The 23,395-nt window shown below is 45.0% G+C and overlaps 1 long non-coding RNA gene and 1 other non-coding gene across 2 annotated transcripts; one reads left to right on the top strand and one right to left on the bottom strand.

The window, feature by feature from the left end:
* Positions 1-179: 179 nt before the first annotated feature.
* LOC140222051 (uncharacterized) lies at positions 180-22,423 on the top strand. The gene is made up of 5 exons (XR_011897600.1): positions 180-20,806; positions 20,875-21,195; positions 21,256-21,339; positions 21,407-21,577; positions 21,656-22,423. It is a non-coding gene; the product is annotated as an uncharacterized lncRNA (long non-coding RNA).
* On the bottom strand, positions 8,993-9,099 carry LOC117846691 (small nucleolar RNA R71). Its single transcript, XR_004638416.1, has one exon. It is a non-coding gene; the product is annotated as a small nucleolar RNA R71 (small nucleolar RNA).
* Positions 22,424-23,395: the final 972 nt, after the last annotated feature.

Genomic DNA, 23,395 nt, shown 5'->3' with positions numbered 1-23,395 from the left:
ATATATATCAAAGATACAAGTTAGTAATTAATTCATTGATAAATCGGCAAAGAGATACACGCTATTCGCCAAATAAATGTATCTCTCCGTCAAACACAACTTAATGACCAAAGCATGCCAGCCATCTTTCAATCAACAAATCAAGCAAACCAGCCGCTTGACAGCATGTCAGGACACTACAACAATGCCTGAAGCCATTCACCATTCAGAAGGTAGTCGGCACTACTTGTACCGTTTCCCGAGTTCGGTTTGCACCGCTATTCGCCATCCAACGGCTCACATCGCAAGCTGACGGGTAATAGTGTCCCAGACGGTGAATACTCGTTAAGTTGTTGCTTGAGCTGTAAAATAGCTCTTTTACTTGCTGTTAAATCTAGGAATCGTTATGTAATGGAAGGACTGGGTGAGCAGCCCTCGTGTCGTGAAGAACAAACCCTAGAATATGTTTTGGTTTAGCAGTAGCCTCTATGGTGCCGCCTCGGCGATTTCATCTGTATCTGAACTTCCTTATCAGTTAAGTGAATTTGCTACTACTAGTCTGAATTTCTTTGTTTGTTCATTGTTTTCCTTTGGCTCGGTCCCCTTTCTTCCTTCGATTTCTCTCTGAATTTCCCTGAGACCTGACAATTGGTATCAAGAGCCATCGGTTCTTGGCTTAATCCCACCCAGCCACCCATTCCACCCAAATCCTACCCAACCCACCCTTTCCACTCAAATCCCACCCATCCCACCCAGATTTAGACCAACACCCACTCTTTCCCTAAACAATCGGTGAATTTGCTTGGGCTAGGGTTGCAAGACAGTGTTCTTGTGTAAAATTTCGGAACCCTGAGTGAATTGTCACCGAGGAGGCGTTGGAGGAAGGTTGCTCTTTGACTTGGGTTTCAAGGCTTGTCCTTGTGTAAAATTCCTCGGTCAAATCTGCAACCTAGGCGGTGGTAGAACTGATTTGGGAGTCTAATTGGGGAGAGCCTTGGCTTGAACCGAACTCTCAATTTGGGTGACAATGGTGCTCAAAGAAAATAGTGGATCATCAAGCTTTGCTTCGGTGGAGGAAGTTGAGAAATTGAAGTCCACACTAGACTCCTTCATACTGAAACATGAGGAGCAAAACAAGGTTTTGGAGTCCTCTTTGGATAAGGTTTTGAGCAGCCTCAATACATTGGCCGGGTCATCTGGTACTGAAGACAAGGGTTCAGCTTTCAAGGACAATGCTATATCACCACCTCCAATTACCCTGGCCAACACGTCGGTTCACATGAGGAATGATTTGTCTCGGTTCCATCAACAAGTATATACTCCACCACCTGCAGTTACTGCTCAAGTCCATAATTTGCAGTCCACCCCTTGGTTTACTAAAGAACCCTCAGGAGAGGATGAGGATGAAGGAAATGCTGATTGTCCTTAGACAGCTAAGGAGTTGGAAGTATTTTACTTCCAGGCCAATGCTCCTTATGATACTGAACAGGAATAGATACAATATGAGGCTACCTTTTCCAAACAACTAGCCTAGCAAGATCATCACTATGGACAAGCTGTTCATTCTTTCAGACCATACACTCTCAGCAAACTGCTACTAGAAATTTGGCTTTCACTCAACAGCTGCAAGCACAACAAAAGTTACTAGCTAAAGGCCCAAAATTATCTTTCCCTGAATTTGATGGCTTGGATCCGATGGTTGGATAAGAAAGGTTGAGAAGTTCTTTGAACTGGTTGGGGTTCCCAATGGAAAAAGAGTGCAAATTGTTGTGATGTACATTATGGGCAAAACTGAATTTTGGTGGAGAAGCATTGGCTGTAATGCTCATAACATTCCCTAGCATCATTTCTGCATAATGATAACTGACAGGTTTAATGAAGAATCTTCTTATGAAGTGATTGCTATGTTTCATGGGCTAAAACATACAAGTACTGTTTCAGAGTATATCACTAAGTTTGAGGAATCGATGGGTTCAGTGAAAAGAGAAAATCCTTCTCTACAAGATTCCTATTTCATTACAAGTTTTGTCTCAGGATTACAAGAACCCATACAGCATCATTTATAGTGCCACAAACCATCTTCCTTAACTAATGCTTTTTGGTATGCCAGAAGGTTGGAGCAAACTCATCCTCAAGTTAAAAAGCACCAGCAATTCACTAGCACTTTTAAGCCCCCAAAAATCTGGACCAAGGATATTAAAGAAAAAGAGAATACAACAAACACTATTGCTGAATTAAGAGTAGCTGGCAAGTGTTTCAAGTGCAAAGAGGCCTGGGTGCCTGGCCATGCTAAGGTCTGTAAAGGAAAATAAATTTATTCAGTTATGATGGTGGAGACAAATGTGAAAGAAGAAATGACTTTAATTGAAGATGATGCGCATAGAGATGATGGAGAGTACCATGATGCTGAATCAATACCAACAGTTAAACTCTCAATGCATGCCTTAACTGGTACTTCATCCTTAGCCAGGACCTTCACACTCACAGTCAAGATTGGCACTACTTCTGCGATAGCACTTGTGGACAGTGGTAGTGATGTGTCTTTTATTAATGCAAAGTTTGCTCTAAAGAATAACCTGTCAATTTCCCAGATTGAGCCAGTCAAGGTAGCAGCTGCTAATAGTACTTAAATGCTCAGCACCGCTTGTACTGCTCGCTCTTATTCCATTCAAGGTCCTTCATTTAAATCTGATTTGAGACTGTTGGAAGTTCAAGGCTTTGATGTGGTTTTAGGAGCTGACTGGATTTACACTCACAGTCCAGTTGGTTTGGATTTAAAGAAGAGGGAATTTTCTATTACCAAGGATGGTAAAGCAACTGTCACATTTCAAGAGGAGAATGCTACTAGTAGCTGTCAGCTAATTAGCACCAGAAAGTTTGCAATTTACTGAAGAAAAAAGTTGTAGGAGCTGTGTTGGTGTTAACTAACAGCAAAGATCCAGTCACTAAAACTTCACCCTCCATACCAGATCAAATTCAAGAAGTGTTGGATGACTTTCAGGATGTATTTGCAGAGCCTTCCTCCTCAAATAATAGTGGATCATTCCATACCTCTGATTGATGCAACGAAAACAATTAATCAGAGACCATATAGGTTACCACACCATTAGAAAAATGCAATGGAGGAATTGATTCAAAACCTCATATAGGCTTACATGATAAGACCTAGTGTAAGCCCTTATTATTCTCCTGTGATCTTAGTCAAAAAGAAAGATGGCACTTGGAGGCTTTGTGTGGATTTTAGACAATTGAACTCCAATACAGTAAAAAACAAGTATCCAATTCCAATCATTGAAGACCTTTTGGATGAGTTATTTGGGGCTCAAATTTTCTCTAAAATTGACCTCAGGTCAGGTTATCATCAAATCAGAATGAATGAGGCAGACATTCACAAAACTGCATTAACCACTCATGTTGGTCATTTTGAGTATCTAGTCATGCCATTTGGACTCACAAATGCTCCAGCAACCTTTCAAACATTGATGAATACTATTTTAGCAGAATTCTTAAGAAAATTTTCCTTGGTCTTCTTTAATGACATATTGATTTACAGCACCTCCTTAGCAGACCATGTGGATCATCTGAAATATGTTTTAGTAGTGCTCAGGGAAAACAAATTGTATGCCAAACTCTCTAAATGTACTTTTGCTCAACCTGAAGTGGAATACTTGGCGCATGTGATTAACAAGGAGGGTGTGGCTACAGATCCTTCTATGATATCAATTATTCAAAATTGGCCACAACCAAAGTCTATCACTGAACTGAGGGCATTTTTGGGACTTACTGGCTATTACAGGAGGTTTATTCAAGGCTATGGTATTATCTACAGGCGATTGTTTGATGCACTGAAGAAAAATGCTTTTGAGTGGATTTCAAAGCAATCTCAAGCTTTTGAGCAACTTAAACATTTGATGTCCCACCCACCAGTCTTATCCCTCCCAGATTTCTCTCAACCTTTTATTTATGAGGCTGATGCAAGTGGCAATGGGATGGGGGCTGTAGTGATACAAAATGGGAAACCACTCTCTTTTCTCAGCAAAACGTTGGGTCCTAAAGGAGCAGCTCTATCAACATATGAAGAGGAAGCAATGGCAATTTTAGAGGCAATAAAAAAGTGGAAGCATTACTTTGCTAGCACATCTGTTATCATCAGGACATATCAGTAGAGTTTAAGGTACATTCATGAACAAAGGCTTGTAGAGGGAATTCAGCATAAATTACTAGTAAAACTGTTGGGGTATAATTACAAAATTGAGTATAAGAAAGGCAAGGAAAACAAAGCAACTGATGCTTTATTTAGAGTTGAGCTCAACACAACACTACATGCAATATTTGTCATCATACCAACCTGGATTGAGCAGGTGATAGATAGTTACAAGATTGACCCTTTCTGCCTTGAATTGATCACCAAATTGAGCTTAGACACCAATGCTATCCCCAACTATACATTAGCTAGTGGAGTATTGAGATACAAAGGTAGAGTACTGATTGGCCAGGATGAATCCTTGAGAAATTAATTATTGGAAAATTTCCATAAATCAGCCTTGGGAGGACATTCAGGTGAGAGGGCAACCTATCAGAGATTGAAAATGGTTTTCTATTGGCCTAAGCTTCACAAAGCTGTTAAGGATTCTGTCAAGTCTTGCCTAGTTTGCCAAAAGAACAAAAGTGAGAACACACCTTATCCTGGATTGCTTGAACAACTTCCTGTGCCTGAGATGGCCTGGACACATATGTCAACAGATTTCATTGAAGGCTTACCAAAATCCAATGGAGAAGATGTGATACTAGTGGTGGTTGATAGATTTACAAAGTATTCTCATTTTTTATCATTAAGCAACCCCTTCACAGTGTCATATGTCATTCCATTATTGACTGACAATGTCTTTAAGTTGCATGGACCACCACTAGTTATGGTGACTGACAGAGATAGAATCTTCACTAGTACTCTTTGGTAGTCTCTTTTCAAATCAATGGGCATTAAGTTGCATCTCAGTTCAGCTTACCATCCACAAACAGATGGACAAACAGAAAGGGTTAATCAATGTTTGGAAAATTACTTAAGATGCATGTGTTTCACAGCACCCAGTATAGGGATACGAGGTAGGCTACGCTAGCGCAAAACAAAAATTTTCTACCGTGTAAACCAGGAAAACTGCCGTATATGGATCACGGGATTATCACTCGCTGCACTGGTGCGGAAGATGTAGAATCGCGTCGGGGCAGCGAAGTTGATCAGCGTAGTCGAACACGTAGTCGATCACGTCGACGTTGAGCAGCTCCTCAGCAGCTCGTCCACGTACAGCGAGGTCCTCCTCGTGTCGCGGCTCATCGTGGCTCGTCGGTGGCTCGTCCAAGTGCTGCAGGTGCAACATCTCCAAGGTATCCACACGTGCAGGGAGGAAGCGTCGCAAGCTAGACTGCTAGGTCCGCGAGTTGCAACAGGGCGAGGGCATGGGAGGCGCGGCGGCTATGCTTTGGCCAAAAGGTGTGTTCAACCCTAGGGCGTCCCCACCCCTCTATTTATAGAGGTTCCTGATGGGCCTCTGGGTCTGAGGCCCATTAGTACTTCTAAACCTGATCCAACTCGGATCACATCCAAATTGGGCTTCCATCCCCTTAAGTGTGTGACCCTATGGGTTCAGATACGTATAGATATGGCCCGAGTACTCCTACTCGGCCCAATAGTCGGTAGCAGCCTCTAGCAAGACGTGCCAACTCCTATACGCACACGAAGATCATATCAGACGAACTGTCACAATATCATGTACATGCTATTCCCTTTGCCTCACGATATTTGGTCTAGCTTCAAGCCGACCGCTCTTTCTCGATCCTGTGATTCGGAATCCCTTTGTAGGTTAACTCTTAACCGTACGTAGCATGGCTATGAATTTCCGGATCCGATCACTCGAGGGGCCCAAAGATATCACTCTCAATCAGAGAAAGGCGAATCCCATCTTGATTGACCATGTCTCACAGTATGCTTCTTGACAAACCCGAAAGCTACCTTTTTAACTACCCTGTTACGGTGTAGCGTTTGATAGCCCCTAAGTAGGTCAATCCACATCTTGAGTACATGCGACAATCTCAGGTCTAAGGACAAAGCGTACTTTTTGTGTAAAGAGAGAACTACTTCTCGCATTGGGTCAGTCCTAGCACATGTCTCTACATACGCCTACATTATTAGTTTGACATCTCCATGTCCATGACTTGTGAAACATAGTCATCAACTAATACATGTACTAGTCTAATATTCATGTTTGTCCACACATGAACTCCGACTAGGGACAACTTTTAGAATAACCATACAAGTAAAGAGTTCCACATGCAATTCACATAATTGCAGATCAATTCAAGTAGGATTTAATGGATATTCAATGAACACAATATACAAATCATGGATACAATCAGATATCATCATCTCTATGATTGCCTCTAGGGCATACCTCCAAGACCCAGAAGATGGTTTTACTGGTTATCTTCAGCTGAATGGTGGTATAATACTTCATATCATATCTCTCTCAACATGACACCCTTTCAAGCATTATATGGATTTCCTCCTCCCATGGTGGCAGAAGTAATCTTGCCAGATCGTCCTAATGATAATGCCAGGGAGATTTTGCAAAACAGGCAAATGGCCAATCAGTTGATCATAGATAACCCGGTTAAAGCTCAAGCAAGAATCAAACACCAAGCTGATAAGCACAGATCTGAGAGAGAACTTGAAGTTGGTTCCATGGTCTATTTGAAGATTCAACCATATAGACACACTTCCTTAAGCTTACATAATTCCCTCAAACTACACTCTAAGTACTATGGACCATTCAGAGTGCTACAAAGAATTGGTAATACAACTTACAAGTTACTGTTGCAATCTACATCCAATTTTTCATGTCAGTCAACTCAAAAAGCATATTGGTCCTAAAGTGGTCCCATCTCCTGACTTACCACTGGTGGATGATAAAGGCAATATTGGACAGGGGTCTTATTTCCAGAAATCATGAACCGGTGGTACAATGGCTCATACATTGGTCTAATTTGCCATCCTCTGAAGCAACTTGGGAAGATGCATCTTTCATACGCAAGGTATTCCCTTCTTTTCATCCTTGAGGACAAGGATCTTCAGGTAGGGCAATTGTCAGGACACTATAGCAATGCCTGAAGCCATTCAGTAAGTCTGAAGCTATTCAGTTAAAGTCCATCGCCATTCAAAAGGTAGTCGGCGCTACTTGTACCATTTTGCCGAGTTCAGTTTGCACCGCTGATTCGCCATCCATCGGCTCACATCGCAAGCTAATGGGTAATAGTTTCCCAGACGGTGAATAGTCGTTAAGTTGTTGCTTGAGCTGTAAAATAGCTCTTTTACTTGTTGTTAAATCTAGGAATCATTATGTAATGGAAGGACTAGGTGAGCAGCCCTCATGTCATGAAGAACAAACCCTAGAATATGTTTTAGTTTAGCAGTAGCCTCTATGGCGCTGCCCCGGCGATTTCATCTATATCTAAACTTCCTTATCAGTTAAGTGAATTTGCTACTGATACTCTGATTTTCTATGTTTGTTCATTGTTTTCCTTTGGTTTGGTTCCTCTTTCTTCCTTCGATTTCTCTCTGAATTTCCCTAAGACATGACACAACATGATTGAAAATAAAACTTGTAAAATGAAAGAACAAGATGGACTTAGACTCTTTTATACCTGAAATTCCACAACTGCGTCTATGGATGCCACCACAGAATCTTGGTGTCGACTGCCGAACCTAGAGAGGAATGGGTGGGTGAGATCGATGGATAAGATGATGATCTTGAGATGAGCATCTGCGGGGATATTGTCGAGCAGAAACTCGACCAGCAAGTCATTGGAGACGGACAACGAGAGGAGGAAGGCTTGGAGGAGTGATCTGCCAAGGCGCACGAGCTCAGCCACAGGCAGGATAAATACGATGGCTAGCCACAGATAAAAAAGGCGACTCCATTGGAGGGTGCGGAAAAGATCAAATCAGGATCATTTCTTGCTAGGAATCGGCGAACTCGAAATTCAAATGGGGGTGGAGCTCACCGATGGCGAAGACCGGCGGAATCTATAGCAGCTTCGTTCTTCACGCAACAGAGTCCTTCCAATGCTGGATTGAAAACGATGATGTGTGGATGAATTGAGAACAACTTACACGCTGGCGGCGCTGGGGCGTGGGGAATCGGGTGGCCGAGGGCATGAGGGGCACCTTGCGCCGGCCGCGATGCGTCGCGGCTGGGGTTGGCACATCGCTGCCAGGGTCGGCAGAGCAAGGGCGGCGACTACGGAACCGACAATGCTAGGAACTAAACGGACCAAGGACACACGATCTAGATTAGTTTGGAAATGTGGGATCGACTGGGAAAAAAGGTGCCAAAAAAACCGAAAGAAAAAACCAGCAGAACGCGGTGCGAGCAACTCGATGGGAGAGGGCTCAGGTACGGAATAGCTTATTCCGTACCCAGGGCACCATATAGTATTACTATATATATATATATATATAAATTTTATGGATGATCATGAAAAACTTTACAGGCAAAAAAGATGTGCAACACAAGCAAAAAAAACTAGAGATAGTGCAGAGTCAACTCCACTAGCAAGTCCAAAGGGGGCACTGGTAGCACTAGCAATGGGAGGCGCCTAGCCGGAGCTCACTATCGGGGAGCTATGCATCCCAAACATCACTGATCTGCCTATGCATGAGCGATAAGGAATTAGACGTCCGTTCAAGATCAAGATTCCAACTATCGGGATGGTGCAGAGTTCAGCTTTGATTGGCAAGGAGGATGCCAATCTTCATCTACAAGCATTCCTGCAGCTATGCCACACCTTCAATGTGGAAGGAGTGAACAAAAATCAACTGAGGGCATGCACGTTTTTCCCTTTCTCTCTACACGGGAGAGCGCTACAATGGTTTCATTTTCTACCTGTAGACACAGTCCAGAATTGGGATGAGCTGATGAGAGCTTTCATGGAAGAACATTATTCTCCACCCAAGATACAAAATCTGAGGAACAAGATTGCTACATTTTCTCAGTATCCTACTGAGACAATTGTAGAAGCCTACGAGTGTTTCAATGACTATGTCCATGCAGTTCCACATCACAAGTTTCCAAAGGAGGATCAAGTCCAGAAGTTCTATCAAGGGCTGATAGCAGCATCAAGGACAATCATCGATGCATTAGCTGGAGGATCGATCATTGAGCTAACCCCAACTTAGGCTTTCAAAATGCTCAAGAAGGTGGCTGGTAACGAAGCATCGACATCATCTTGGCGCCTACTCCCAGTCCAGCCTACTGGGAATGTGCAAGGTGTGTTGCAGGTGGAGCATGAACAACTACATGAAGGGAAAATCAATTTGCTGATGAGGAGACTGGAGAAGATGGAAATGAACAAAGTAGAAGCACAAACTATAGACTTGAAGGCAGCTGAAGCAAGATCAATATGTGAAAAACGTGGCGAGTATGGCCATGTGTCATAAGAATTGTCCAGATGAAGCAAAATTGCTAGACTACATGAAGAAGGGGGAGTGGTTTCCACCATCCAACTTTCGCTATGGTTAGAAAAGGTCTCAATTCAATGCAAGGTCATCCATTCACAACACGGTGCCTCTACAAATTCAGCTGAAGGAGTTCATGGAAGAGTAAGGCAAGATCAACAAGAACACTGTCACTAAATTTAAGGTTATGGACAAGATACTGGAGAATATTGACAGCAAGGTGACATAGGTCGGAAGCTCGAACCACCAAGTGATGAATATGATTAAGATGTTGGAGACGCAAATGACACAAATAGCTGGGCATCTATCAAGCAATGAAGGGAAGCTGCTAGGACAACTGAAGAATCCAAAGATAGCTAAAGCAATTTAGACTCGCTCAGGAAAAGAAATAGAAGATCCAGAATGTCCAGCGGGAGCAAGGAAACCTAAACCAGCTGCTAAAGCAGAGATGTCCACAAAGGAGAAGACACCTACCCTAACTTTGGAGATTGTTATAGAAGAGCTAGAGTTTGAAATAATGGATCAAGATGACACTAAGATTCTGCCAGCAAAGTCAAGCCATCGTCTAGGTAAAACTAATGATCAATTTGAAAAGTTTGTTGAAGTTATGCGCAGGATGAACATAAATATGCCACCGCTGAATGCTCTACAAGTTCCAACTTACGCTCGATACTTCAAAGATATATTGGCGAACAAGCACGAGATCTCACAATCCACTGCAGATCACATCAAGATGGTAGAAGAGTGTAGTGCTGCGATCGCCAATCAAGCTCCTAAGAAGAAGAGAGACCATCTTATGCTTTTTTGGAATGCCTATGTTTGAAAGAGCATTATGTGACCTCGGCGCAAGTGTGAGCGTCATGCCAAAAGCTGTGTTCAAGACGATACACCTAGTAGAGCCAAAATCGACCGCTATGTGCCTGGAGTAGGCAAACAACACCCTTTGCTACCCTGAAGGTGTTGATGAAGATGTACCTATGAAGATCGGGAACCACTTCGTTCTAGTTGACTTTGTGATTCTCGAGATGGGAGAAGGAGTTAAATCCCCACTCATACTGGGAAAGCCGTTCCTGAAGACTACAAGAGCAAACACACGTGTTAGGAGGGGCGAGATCAAGTTGGACATAAATGGCACAATGAGCACATTCAAGTTTCGTCTACACTTTGAGGTATGCAACATGATTTCTAGAAAGTATATACCGCCACATCACTATGTCAAGCAAGAGGAGCAGAACAAGAAGGTAGAAGAAAAGAAGCCAGCTGATGTGGATATGACTCCTATAGATACACACATGATAAGAAAACATTTGGGGAGAGACATGGATAATGAGAAGATGACATGCTTAGATATGACCATTGTGCTAAAGATAAGGTGAGCTCATTCCTATGTCTTACTTTTAGTTATTTTGAGAATAGATTGCTACCTAAAGATATTATTATAATTAGGAACCATGGAGAGGATCGTAAAGTACTTTAAGAGAGGCATGGAGGTGGAGCGGACCAGCAAGGGACATCTAAGCCAAGTTTGAGGCCCAAACTGTATCAAGTTCGACTCCACCTCGGAGTGCAGGAGCAGTCCGCCTTGGAATTCACGCCTAGATCACATACGGAGTCTGTTTTTGACGTTCTATATATGTATAGAAAGCTGAGAAGATGCACTTTCCAGTGGCACCAGTCTCATATCAAAATTCCATCAGAGTCAATAGGAATCTTCAAAACAAGTGGACGTATAGAATCTGCCAGGGTGCTGCATCACCTTTTGTTGGGCCTCCGCCCTTGTAAGTTTGCTCGGGACTCCAAGTTGTTGTGCACCTCAACCAGGAGGAGAACACACCAAGGTTGCCCTAGGTCATCCTCCCTCTTGGCCTTCACCTCTTGGATCTATAAAACTCAGTAGCCGCCGCTCTAGACACCCGGGTTTTGCTTAGATTAATCTGTCTTTGAACAGTTCCCTGTTTATCAGTTTGTGAGACCCCAACTCGTGTGCTTCATATTATTAGCAATATTTGGATTGCATCTACCTTATTCTTGCTTGTGTTCTTCAATTCGCTAGCAGGGATTAGCCTTCGTGGTGAGGTCAATCGGGCTACGCACGGTTGATAACGAGAGGAGCAGTGGTGCTACGATTGCGGGATTCGGATTGTGCTAATCAGAAGCCGGATCGTGAGTGTTGTTTTTTCACCAAATCGAGAGTTACCCTTACCTGATGGAAGATTAGGCACCCTAGTTCCCATCACCAGCAAAAGTTGTTGCAATCGTCCAGAGAAAGGAAGAACGAAAACCTGTGAAGACCAAAAAGATAGCCAAGCCTAAGCCTGCACTAAAGCCCAAGATGATGCAGAAGTAGGCGCCTAAGGCTGCAGCACTAACACCGAGCACTGGTCCAAAGTGAAGACTTTTAGAGTTTAGTTATAGACTATAAACGAAGCGCTTTGCGGGAGGCAACCCCATCGTCGAGTCAAGAATAAGCTACTGGGAGGACAGCCCTGGAGTCATTTAAATTTTCAAGGAACAGTAAGTGGGTCACAGATTTTGCTATGTCATACCTGAGTCTACATAACCCCCCAACTTATCAAAGGTCGTCTACATTACCCCTCAACTATAAAATCGGGTTTTTAACTCCTTCACCCTTGCAAAACAATTTAAAACACCCCCTATGGTGGTTTTTAGTGGTGGTTTCGCCAAGCTGGCATGGAGGTGGACGTGGAGTGTCCGCTTGTACTTTCCATCATTTGTTGTTAGGTTGGTGTTAAGTGTTGCTAGATTTGGAAATTGATTTTTGCCCCTCGCCTGGCTTGCTTCAATTGAATGTATCGATGGCCACTGCTGGTGAAGCAGTGAGGTAGCCACCGGAGGGAGAGGGAAGAGCAAGGGGAGGAGCGGGTGCGGGTTGCATTACGCGAGGGAGAGTTAGAGTGAGCAACCGACCGGCCCTAGAAGTGACCACGTGGCAGTGGGGCTCCTTCGTTGTGCTCACAAGCCGAGCTCGCACCTCGCACGGCATCGGCTACTGCCTGGGCGAGGTGAGCTGGCCCTGCAACACTGATGCTCCATCTCGCAGCCATGGGCACCAGTCAGCCAAACCAGCCGCACAAATGTGCCGAGCGTCCTACTCCCTCCGTGGCAAAACCAAACCACCTAATCCGGGATGAGCAGCGTTCATATGGGCCTGGGTACCAAGCCATTGATGCGAATGGTTTTCTCCACCGGTTGCAAGAATAGTTTGCTCATGATTGCACCCATGGTGGCCATGTAGTCCAGGAGTGTCCTGTTGCCTTTCTACGTGTTCATGGACGACGTGTTGATGATAGTAGGCTAAGGCAAACGACCATGGAGAAAGGGGGAGACGAAGAAAGGGAATATGACCTACCCACTTACTAGCGAACCCATGCGTTATTAAGTCCATGTCAGTGTCATGGTCCACGTCATCATGCTAGCATTGCAAAACCACAGTTAATAACCATCCTAAGGGGTGTTTTAAATGGTTTTGCAAAGGTGGAGGGGTTAAAAATCTGGTTTTATAGTTGAGGGGGTGATATAGTCGACCTTCGATACAATGGGGAGTTATGTAGACTTTAAGTGGTACTTCGATCAGACCTGTAGAGAAGTGGATGGGAAAACACCATACACTCTAATGAGGAAGGGGGTGACCTCTATATATATGACCAATATGGCTTAGAGTACAAGGAATACATCAAGTGTACAAGGAAAGGATAAAGACATCCTAAAATACACATATACTTCCTAATACCCGCCCGCAGTCGAAGCAGGAGGATCACGAACGCACATTCTGGATGTAAACTTAGTAAATAAAGGAGTTGGCAGGCCCTTTGTCATGATGTCCGCAAACTGATGAGAGGATGGCACATGGAGGACCCCGGCGGGCCGTGAACCTTGCTCTGATACTAACTGATATGAACCCGCTAGTGTTGATTCCCGATCTTTCGATGAGATAGGCGTGGATAACTCAATTGGTGGAAGGAGGCGATGTTCACGGCCTGACTACAGCTTTCCAAGCTGCGCCTTAGCAACCGATACACCACCTCCAATGGCTGTCGCGATCTTGTGGAGCGTGTCACCCGACCACTAGGGCACTCGTCCTACAAGCAATCGAAGAACAAGCAAGAACAAGAAGAACAAGCAACTCAATTGCGAATATGGAGATGAAAACCAATCTGAAATCACAAAGTTGGGGTTCTGAATCGAGCAGAACGGATGGTCTAGTTGACACACGCATCTACAAGGAAGTAGCAATGGCTAAACTTTCAACAAAACAAAACCCAATCTGTTTGTGGCTGCTCTAATCCTTATTAATACCTAGGAGAACGACCAAGAGGGTGTTGGGGTCGTGCTCCAACCCTAGGACATGTCCCTAATGGACCCAACTTGATACACAGCCCATTGGGCCAAAATAAGGCGACGCAACACCTCAGGACAGAAAACCTCTCGGTAGTATTTCGGTGATTGCGGCTGCCTCAGAATAGATATGAATATGAGTCCAGATCCATATGAAAATAGACTTCATAAGGATTCCAAGGAGTACTTGAACGCCCAAAATGGGGTCCGGATTGGGGGGGAGGAGCCGGTCGGGGAGGTGCAGTAGAGGGTGGGTGACGATGGTGTAGCGGGAGGGCCACCTAGGGTTGCGCGGATTAGGGGGAAGGCGCAGGGAGAGGAGGCCCACGATCTAATCTTATGATACCATGTAGAGAAGTAGATGGGAAAACACCACACACCCATATGGGGGGGGTGACCTCTATATATATGGCCAATATGGCTTGGAGTACAAGGAATATATCAAGTGTACAAGGAAAGGATAATTACATCCTAAAATACACATATACTTCCTAATAAGATCATTTTTGGAGATTTATTTGCTCAGTCATTTTTATTCCTCTCTTTTCATAAACCAATGACATGAGTCATCCCAATTTTATTTGCTTCTTCTTGGAAATCCAGAACCAAAAATCCATATCCTATCAGACTGATCTACTCATCCATGATGATTGGTCTGATTTGTTTCTTTAAGCAAAAACACATGAGTAGCCCGCATTGTTCTAATCTTTGTACATTTTGACGCATGCTAGGACTCGCGTAAAAAGGATTTTGATTTGCCTTTGACTTGAAAAATAATCAGTTTTCCTAGATTTAGAATTTTTCTGAGCCACCTTAAATTTATTTCATTCAAAAACTCCTCTCTCATTTTTGGCAAATATTAGAACCTAAACCCATCAGCTTACGATTGGAATCAAAATTGCTTCATCTCAATTCATGAGAATGAACGATACTAGTGCAACCAAAATTAATATAGTCAGAAAACCTTTTGACTTACAATTGTTTGTGATGCTTTAAAACTCCTCGAAAATATAATTTAACTCATGGCTAGCTCTGAGTTAATTTTTATTTTTGAAATTCGAGGAGGAGTAAGCTTCTAAACATGATTTGGAGGGTTTATGAACTTCATTTGCAACTAATGGCTTGATTTGAGTTCACAAAAAATTATTGTGCCACTCCTACCTACCACCACTTGCAAAAAAAGAAACAAAGGTGTGGGTAGCCATGCATGTTTTTTGTGCAGGTTACATGATAACTTGGTAGAGTATTATTGAAAAAAGGACACCCCTATGACATAGGTGAGAATAATGAGCAAAATGACAACCATTTCATTCCAAAGGAGTGGATGAGAGAGTTTGGCTGGTACATTCTCGTGGAGCTGCTCAAAATGGGTACAATTATTACTATGGAGGCTTGTGGAGCAAGGGGACATGGAGATGATGGGAAAAGACACCAGGCCGATCGGCCTAGGCACCCATGCTAATTGGCCTTGCATGTTTTATGGCCTCCTGTTGCTCATCTTTTGCAGGAAAGTCTCTCACTACATTATTCATTCAATTCTCCACCAAAACCACCAAGAACACAAGCACAACACCTCTAAAAAATCTGTCCAAGCAATCACACACAAAAATGCTTCCATCCAAAAATTTCAGCAAGCCTACACTTCCTTGTTCTTGCTCTTGTATGTTTTTCATCAGCAAGAAACCCTGGTAGAGTGTTTGAATTTGGGTGCGTAGCAAGATGAAGGGCTTCACCAACCTCTTCTAAAGATCGAGCAGGTCACACTTGTCAGCCTCAGGATCATCTACACTGACCCATGCTTCGCGGTGACACTCAGTTTCTAAGTCACCGCAGAGCAACAATCGTGACACGGCGGTGCCTCGTGGTGATCGGATGCTGCTCGGTGGCATGAGAGATATGAGATGCACTTCCATGCGGTTTGTTGGACCATGTGGGACGACCGAAGCTCCACCCCAAGCTACTAGAAGAACAACACGCTCTCGCTAAGGTTTCACTCAGAAGCTATCCAAGTATGGCTTCATGATCAAGAGCAAAGAAGAAGAAGAAAGGTACAACAATATTGAAGGCTTGTGTTGAACCATGATTTTGATGATGACTTCCTATAGAAGATTGGGTTTCATAATGATATATATAGACTTATGGGAAACATTGGATGGGTCCCCATTTTGTTAATGTTCCAGGCAGTGTACAGAAGGAAATTGCAGTAGAGATGTTCATGACCATGAAGAAGGTCATGAGAAGAAATGAAGAAGGTGATGGGGAAGTGCGATGCCTGTCATTCTGGGTGAAGGATGAAGAGAAGATTGTAACTTATGAAGGTATTACAACTCTGCTGGGTTTTAATCATCAGGTCCTAGAATTAGGTTCATTTTAAACAAAACAAATCAAGGAATTTTGGGAGAAGATAGGAAAAAAAAGATAACCTGCTGAGGAAGAACATATGCAACCCTGTCATCTAAATATCCCACTTTTGGATGAGCCATCGTATCTTGGGCAAAATGAAGGAGACAGAAATAACTGATACAAAAATAAATTTGCTCTACTGTGCACTAGTGGGAACGCAAGTTATTGATCCCTCATATATGATGATTAACAGATGGCTAGCTGAGGCAACATCCAGGACTAGAGTTGTTGGGTCCGAGTGTTATCTCAAAATGATAGCATCATATTTGAAATCGTACATTGAGCGACTCCCAGAAGGAATACTAAAGGGAGGAAGTGGTGATGCAAGAACAATGAAGAAAGCCCATCTTATTGTTGGCGATGAAGAAAAGGGATATACAATTGGAGTAACTAATGTGAAGCTGCCAGACGCAATACTAAATTTACTTTTGATTGGCAAGACTAACTGGCACGAGGAGGGAATTATCATTCCCAGAAAGAAGAATTAAAGAGGAAAACGTATAACTAAAGCATCATCCTCGCAAGCTGAACAAGTTGAGGAAGAAGAAGATCTGCTACCTACCCCCAGCTCTGATTATTGGAGAGGTGAGTTCCAAAACGCACCAAGCTATGCAGCACCCCCAAAAGAATGGCACTAGTTGACCAACAGGACTGGCACGATGCGCCAGCACAGGCCTGGGTAGGGGGCCCATATGCACGACAGGAATATCAACAATCGGCAGGTCAACCGCCGCCATATGCCTATTATAGGTATCTACCGCCACCTTATCAGGGGAGGACACCACTAGTAACATTGGGGGTCTCAGTTCAGCCACTTGGCCTAGCCCGATAGAGGCGCACGCACCATTGGCACATACATGCGAAGGAACTTACAAGAAGCAGATGCCACCAAAGAGACTGTTGACATAATTGAAGATGCGAACATGAGCATCGTGTACCAGTTTGGACTGCAAGGAATTTGCTCTCCAAGGAATGAAAAGGAAAACGATAACTTCCTTTGTTATTTATAAACAACGCCGAACAGTATCTCCGATAATAGATCTATCAAATCTAAGGGGTCTAAGAAAATCTAAAATTTGATTGACAGTTGACCATTATTTCAAGATCTGGTACATTTTTTATCGAAAAAAGGACACATTGCTTATTTTTGACCCTTATGCCTAAAAAACTAGTCAGCTTATGGCTCGGAGGCTATGTGACATGTGTCCAAGAAGCTCAAATTTTTCTTAGAAGACAACAAAGGAAGCAAATTATATTTTTTGACCCTCAGCCTAATTCTTCGATTCAACCTAATTCTTAGAAATTAAAAAGATAAAGAATAGACATTCAAGATGATCAAGGCTGAACTTTGAAGATTTGATCCATAAAAGTACTCAAAGAGAACAAAACTACCCGGCAAGAAACTAAAAAGTAATCGGTGGTGTTGGCGCTAGAAATCGGTCAACCGAATCCCCAGCGTCTGACACACGACCCGGGAGAATCTGCTTAACTCCTGTTCGGGTGTTTGCCCTGGTGCGGTTCGCGCGGCGTGCCAGCCAATCTGACCTGTTGATTGGCAAGGAAGAATACGTGTCAAGTCCAGAAATCACGATCGGCTAAGTTTCCGATCTCGAGAAAGCTTATCAGCGAATTGGCCGATTTGCTGTAATAAAGAAATCGGCTATAGGGCAGCCGATCACTGTAGCCTTGTGGACAGAATACTACTAGGGTAATCGACACAATGCTATGATAACAACACTAGAAATAGATCTAATCGGTAATAGATGAATTTAATAGCAGAACGTGAAGAAAGCCGAAACTACCGATTCCTAGCTGGATAACTGGTGATAAAACTAGAAAAACAGGTAAAACCTATGATTCTAGTAAATATCGATAACTAGTGAATAAATCTAAACGAAACAACAGTGATACGCTCGAAGTTAAAGCTTAGAATCTACTCGGTAAACGGAACTTACAAGATCGGCCGGAGATCAAGTTGATGCAGCCCTGCCAACTCGCACGAACTCGTGAAAAAAGAAAGTATTTGGCGAAGTCGCCTGCTTGAAAGTAAGTACGAGGAAAAAATAGTTGGTTGTATTGATTTGTTGATGATTACAGATTTACAAAGGTTGCTATTTATAGCCCCGTACAGATGACTCCTTAACTGACTAGAATTCTATCCCTAATTCAAATAGAAAACGAATATTTACAAGCACGATTCGTGCTAGGTTGGTTATTATACGCTTCATGGGCTGATCTCCCCCTTATCCTTCTATTCCTTTCCAAGCCCATACAGGCCCAATTAACCCAACCTCCTAATCGGCCGATTCCTTATCGGCAAGAGGCAACCGATTGGGAACTCGGCACGCTCGACCCGAAGCGAGACAGAAGTCATCGGCCGATCTCGTACTGTAGCGCCATTCGGCCGATTCCCAACTGTGCTTCTCCGTTTCCCTCTCTTCTTGGCGCCGATTTCAGTAGTGACGAAATCTGGCGACAACACATGCCCCCCAGTTTCGAAGTAAAACATAGTCCTTTACTTCGAAATTCTTTACAACCTCCCCTCCGAAACGGCCGCAATGAAAATATCCTTCTGTTAAGCGGTGTTCCTGCTGATGATTGCAATCTTTTCAAAACGGGCGCCCACGACAACCACTACTCCCGAAAAACTCGAAACGCCGGCGCGGTAAAAATTCCATTTTTACCCTCCTTGCGGCACCCTTTAAATAGCGGTTCTCCCCGCACTTCATCTTCAAGCTCACGTCTCTCTTTCTCAGCGCGCGCCCTCTTCTTTCCTTAGCACCTTTCCCTTGCCGCCGAAGCTTTCTAGCGCCATCCTTCTGTTGCTTTTTACCTTCTCCTCCAATGGCGGCTCCTTCTGGCAGCTCTCCAACGCGCGACGTTTCGAAAGTAGCACCTCCGGCGGTGGTGGCAACGGCAGTTGCTCCATCAACAGAAGAAGGAGCTTCATCGGAGATCCCAATGGCGATCCCCATCACGGCCTCATCGTCCGCATCTGCACCGGCGACCACGCCGACTACACGGAACTTCATCCCAGAGGTTATTACCGAATCCTTCTTCTATCGGCAATGCATTTACTTTAGATCTGTTTCTTACCTTTTTACACCCCCCTTTCCTTTTTTAGGCGGTTAGGCATCGCATTACCATCCATGTCACGGGAAATCCCGGCCTTATTTGCCTCGGTCCTATGGGGAACCCAGATCCAATAGAGCTTATCAACTTAGAAACCCACAGGATCCCCTTCAAACAATCCGGCATGGACCTGGATCACTGGTTGGGTACTTTTAGGTCCTGGCCGAATGAAACCCCAGGTTGGAGGGAGTGGTACCAACGGGTAGCCGCGTCGAAGAGCATCTCATGGGACGAGCTCAAAATCGGCCAGTGTATCAACCTGTCTTTATCCCAGATGGAGAGAAATGAGCCGTTGGTAATAGCGGCTTCTTACTTTTGGTCTGATGCACTCAATGCTTTCTTATTTGGGCACGGACCTATGACCCCGACACTGGCCGATGTGGTTCTGTTGACCGGCCTTGACATTTCTTCCCCGGACACACCTTTCCACCTTTTAGCCGCAACGTCACATCGGCTGGACACAAGGGGAATCGGCGGGTGGAAAGGATTCATCAGATGTAATAAAAGGACTGGGTCTGTTGAGAATAGGGAGCACACGGCCTTCTTAATGATGTGGTTAGAAAAACACTTCTTTTGTGGGAGAGCCGCCGGCCCATCAACCAACACCCAGGCTTTAGCCGAAGCACTGTCCAGAGGAAACCGTGTCCCCCTTGGGAAACACTTGCTAGGGGCGGCGTACCACATGCTCCACCAAATCGGCATCAGACTATCCAAGGGAGAGCCGATCGGAAATCCAGGCGGACCCTGGTGGTTCATCAACCTATGGCTGAACCTCTATATGAGCGAGATCACTCAGCAGAGGGTGGACCGTATGATGTTCCCCAACATCGAATCGGCAGAAGATCCTACCGAACGTCGCCGATGCATGTCTTTTGGTGAAGCAGCATCGGCCTTTCCAGGTTGCACATATTCTGCTACAAAAGTAGCCGAGTACTTCCGATGCTTCTATAACGGCTTTAATGAAGATGCAACCGTTTGGTTTCCTTATCGGCGGGATGACCCAATCTTTGAAGTCCCAACCTGCTTCGACTCAATCACTGGCCGATTCGACGAAGAACTCAACGATGAATTAATTAAGCCAGGAATCTTGCCAGCCAACTTCTTCTGGGGAAAGATGCCCCCACGTATGAGTTCTACAACCCCTCTGTTGCAGGTCGTCAGTTCGGCATGGGTCAGCTGCCGATTCAAGTGTACTTTGCTGGCCGAGTCAAGTTTAGAGATGAGCTCACATCCGGTCTGGACTACAGTCGGGTACGAGACCGGATTCCGGACTCTAACACCATTGACCTGAACAACTGGATAGTAGCTCCCTTTGCTGTCCAGCCATTCAAACTCTGGTGGGCCAATTGGAAGCAATTCCTCTTCTGCAATTCGGCATCGGCATACTGCAACCTCCTAGATCCAGCCAACATCGACCCGAATGCCGAGGTATTTTCCTTAGCCGATTTTACTCCTCTTAACGCGACTGAGCACTAATGGTTTTACTATTTCTTCAGGCCGAAAATCGTACTCCTCCAACACACAGCCGAAGTGGTCGGCTAATAGAGAGTCATCATCCATACACCTCTTATCCTCTCATCGGCTATGATGCTCCGTCCGTGGACGTGATTGCTGGCCGATCGAAACAAGTTCAGAAGAGGATCGCCAAGAAGACCAGTCGCCGAGTCCAAGCCCGTATAGAATCAGCGGATCCTCCTATGCTCGTATTGCCAGAGACTCCGGCCGCGCCACCCCCTCAGGCCACCAAAGATGACGATACCCAAGTCGTCGCACAAGCTGGAGCAGCCGCCGCGTCATTGTTGTTGGAGGCCGTTCAGGTAAACCTAAGTTTTATTCCTCCCGATTGTTGTTCTGATATTAACCCCTCTTATCTTTAGACTGCACAGAGCACTCCCATGGACACACAACAATCGGCAGCAACCCAATCGGCCATCGACGCGCCCCCGCTTCCATCCGTTGAGGTACAGCACTATTTCACCGATTTTCCCTGGTATTTGCATAATATACTTATTCAACCCTCTGACACAGGTCATCGGCACATCAAGCGCTCCCCAACCACCGGCCTTTTCTTAGGGAGCTGGTCCAAGCACCGCGCCGATCATCGTGGAGTCTTCCTCTTCTGATGAACCCATGGCGCATGCCCCTGAGCAAGGCGTGACGGCTTCCCAAATGCAACATGAAGAAATTCGCTTCAAAGTGGTAAGTTATATTCCAGCTTTACTCAGCCGATTTGCTTCCACTCTCAGCCGATTTATTTTTCCTTTTTATTATTCCCAGGAACAAGACACCCCCGACAACAGCCTCTTATCTTTTGCGGTTGCCCTCTCCGACAATGAAGAAGTCGCTTCCCGCCAAGTCGCCTTGAGTTCCATCCCTGACGACGTCCGAGCCAAACTTGCTAGTATCCGATCCCTTCTTCAAGGGGACATCGGCTGATTAGTAGAAGATGCCTCACCGATTCGGCAGCTTTTCGGTGACGTCAGCGGACGAGTACCAGAAGAGGCGGAGGAAGCCTTGGCGCCGGCGGCATTCATCGAGTCTATGAGGATCCCGGTCTTCAGAGCCCTTCGTCACATGGCCGATCGCGCCAAGCTAGCCAAGACTCGTGAAGAGGAGGACGCCTTCAAACATCAAGCTCAAGAGGCGCACCAGCGTATCCATTTTCTGGAGGACTCCCGCCCAGGGATCATCGGTGAGATAGACCGCCTCAAACGTCGGAGGGCCGAGCTCGCCAAGGAAATGGAGCAAGTGACCAAGGCAATCAGTGCCAAAGAGAAAAGGCTCCAAGAACTCCCTTTTGTCATTGCCGATTTGAAACGGGAGAGGCGGCACTTGGCCCACGAGGCCCTAAAACTCCACCGTAGCGCATCAGAAGTCCCTGGATCAGCGGATGAAGACCAACGGGTTCTGGATTCTGCCGATCAGATCCGGCGTCAGGCGATCGCGGCTATCGATACCCTTCTGGGTAATCTGTAAAATACTGACTATTTCGTACGAACATTTAATAACTGCTTTGACCGTCCTTCGCGACGCCCTTTCTATTTATTGCCTTTCTTATTTCCGATGGGACGCGCCTTACCAAATTTCCACGCTCCTCTCTCTTATAAATGCCGGCCTAGACTCCCCCTTCCGAGAGCACCAACTTGGCTTTCGGCTTTATTCTTTCACCCCCCTCGTCGGTGCGGCTTTCTACCATGTCTTCGTCGGCTTCCTCCTCCTCTGTCAACCAGGTGAAACCTTGGCCTCAACTTCCCTTTCTCCTTTTAGATCTTAGGAAGAGGATGCCCCTTCTTAATCTTTCTTTGTTTCAGCCTCGGCGTCTTAGCCCTGAGCTCGAACGCGCCATTGAGCTCATACACTCTGAGGACCCATTGTCGTCAGAGGATAAGGACCTGATCAGGGCTCACCGTGACGAACTTCAAGATCACGTCACCGCGGAGGCCCGTGTGGTCTTGGAGTTTGTGGAGAGCAACGGTAGCCGGCGATCTTCAACCGACAGGAGTCATCCACTTCCTCCGCGAGTCGTCCTTGAAGACGCGGTGGCAGGAACTTCACGCCCGGCCATGGATCGGAGCCACCTTCTCCCACGTCAAATTGAAGCGGAGGCTTCAATGAAAGAATTAGAAGAAGAATACCTCCGTCTCATGATAGAGTTGGGTCGGACTGAGAGAGAACGCAAGAAACAAGCTGGTGAGGCTTCGGAGATGGACGAGGAGTACATCCGTCGTATGATAGAATTAGGCCGGGCTGAGAGGGAGCGCAAGAAGAAAAATAATTAGTTATTGTATTTTTTGTTCTAAGGGCGACTTGTGTTTTGTCGGCCGTGTAATCCATCGCCCGTACCGAATGAATACATTGGCCGATTTGGACGACTATGTGTTTGAACCGTTTTGTATCGGCTGTGTGCGATTGTATTACGGTCAATCCTTTATGCTCCGACCCATATACTGGGGTAGTATCTTTTTAAGTACCTTCCATTCAGAGCTCTAGTAAATTCTTCTCCTTCTATTGTTTCCA

Source organism: Setaria viridis, chromosome 2 (assembly GCF_005286985.2).
Source record: "Setaria viridis chromosome 2, Setaria_viridis_v4.0, whole genome shotgun sequence".
Lineage (NCBI taxonomy): Eukaryota > Viridiplantae > Streptophyta > Magnoliopsida > Poales > Poaceae > Setaria > Setaria viridis.
This window is presented reverse-complemented; position numbering and strand designations above follow the sequence as displayed.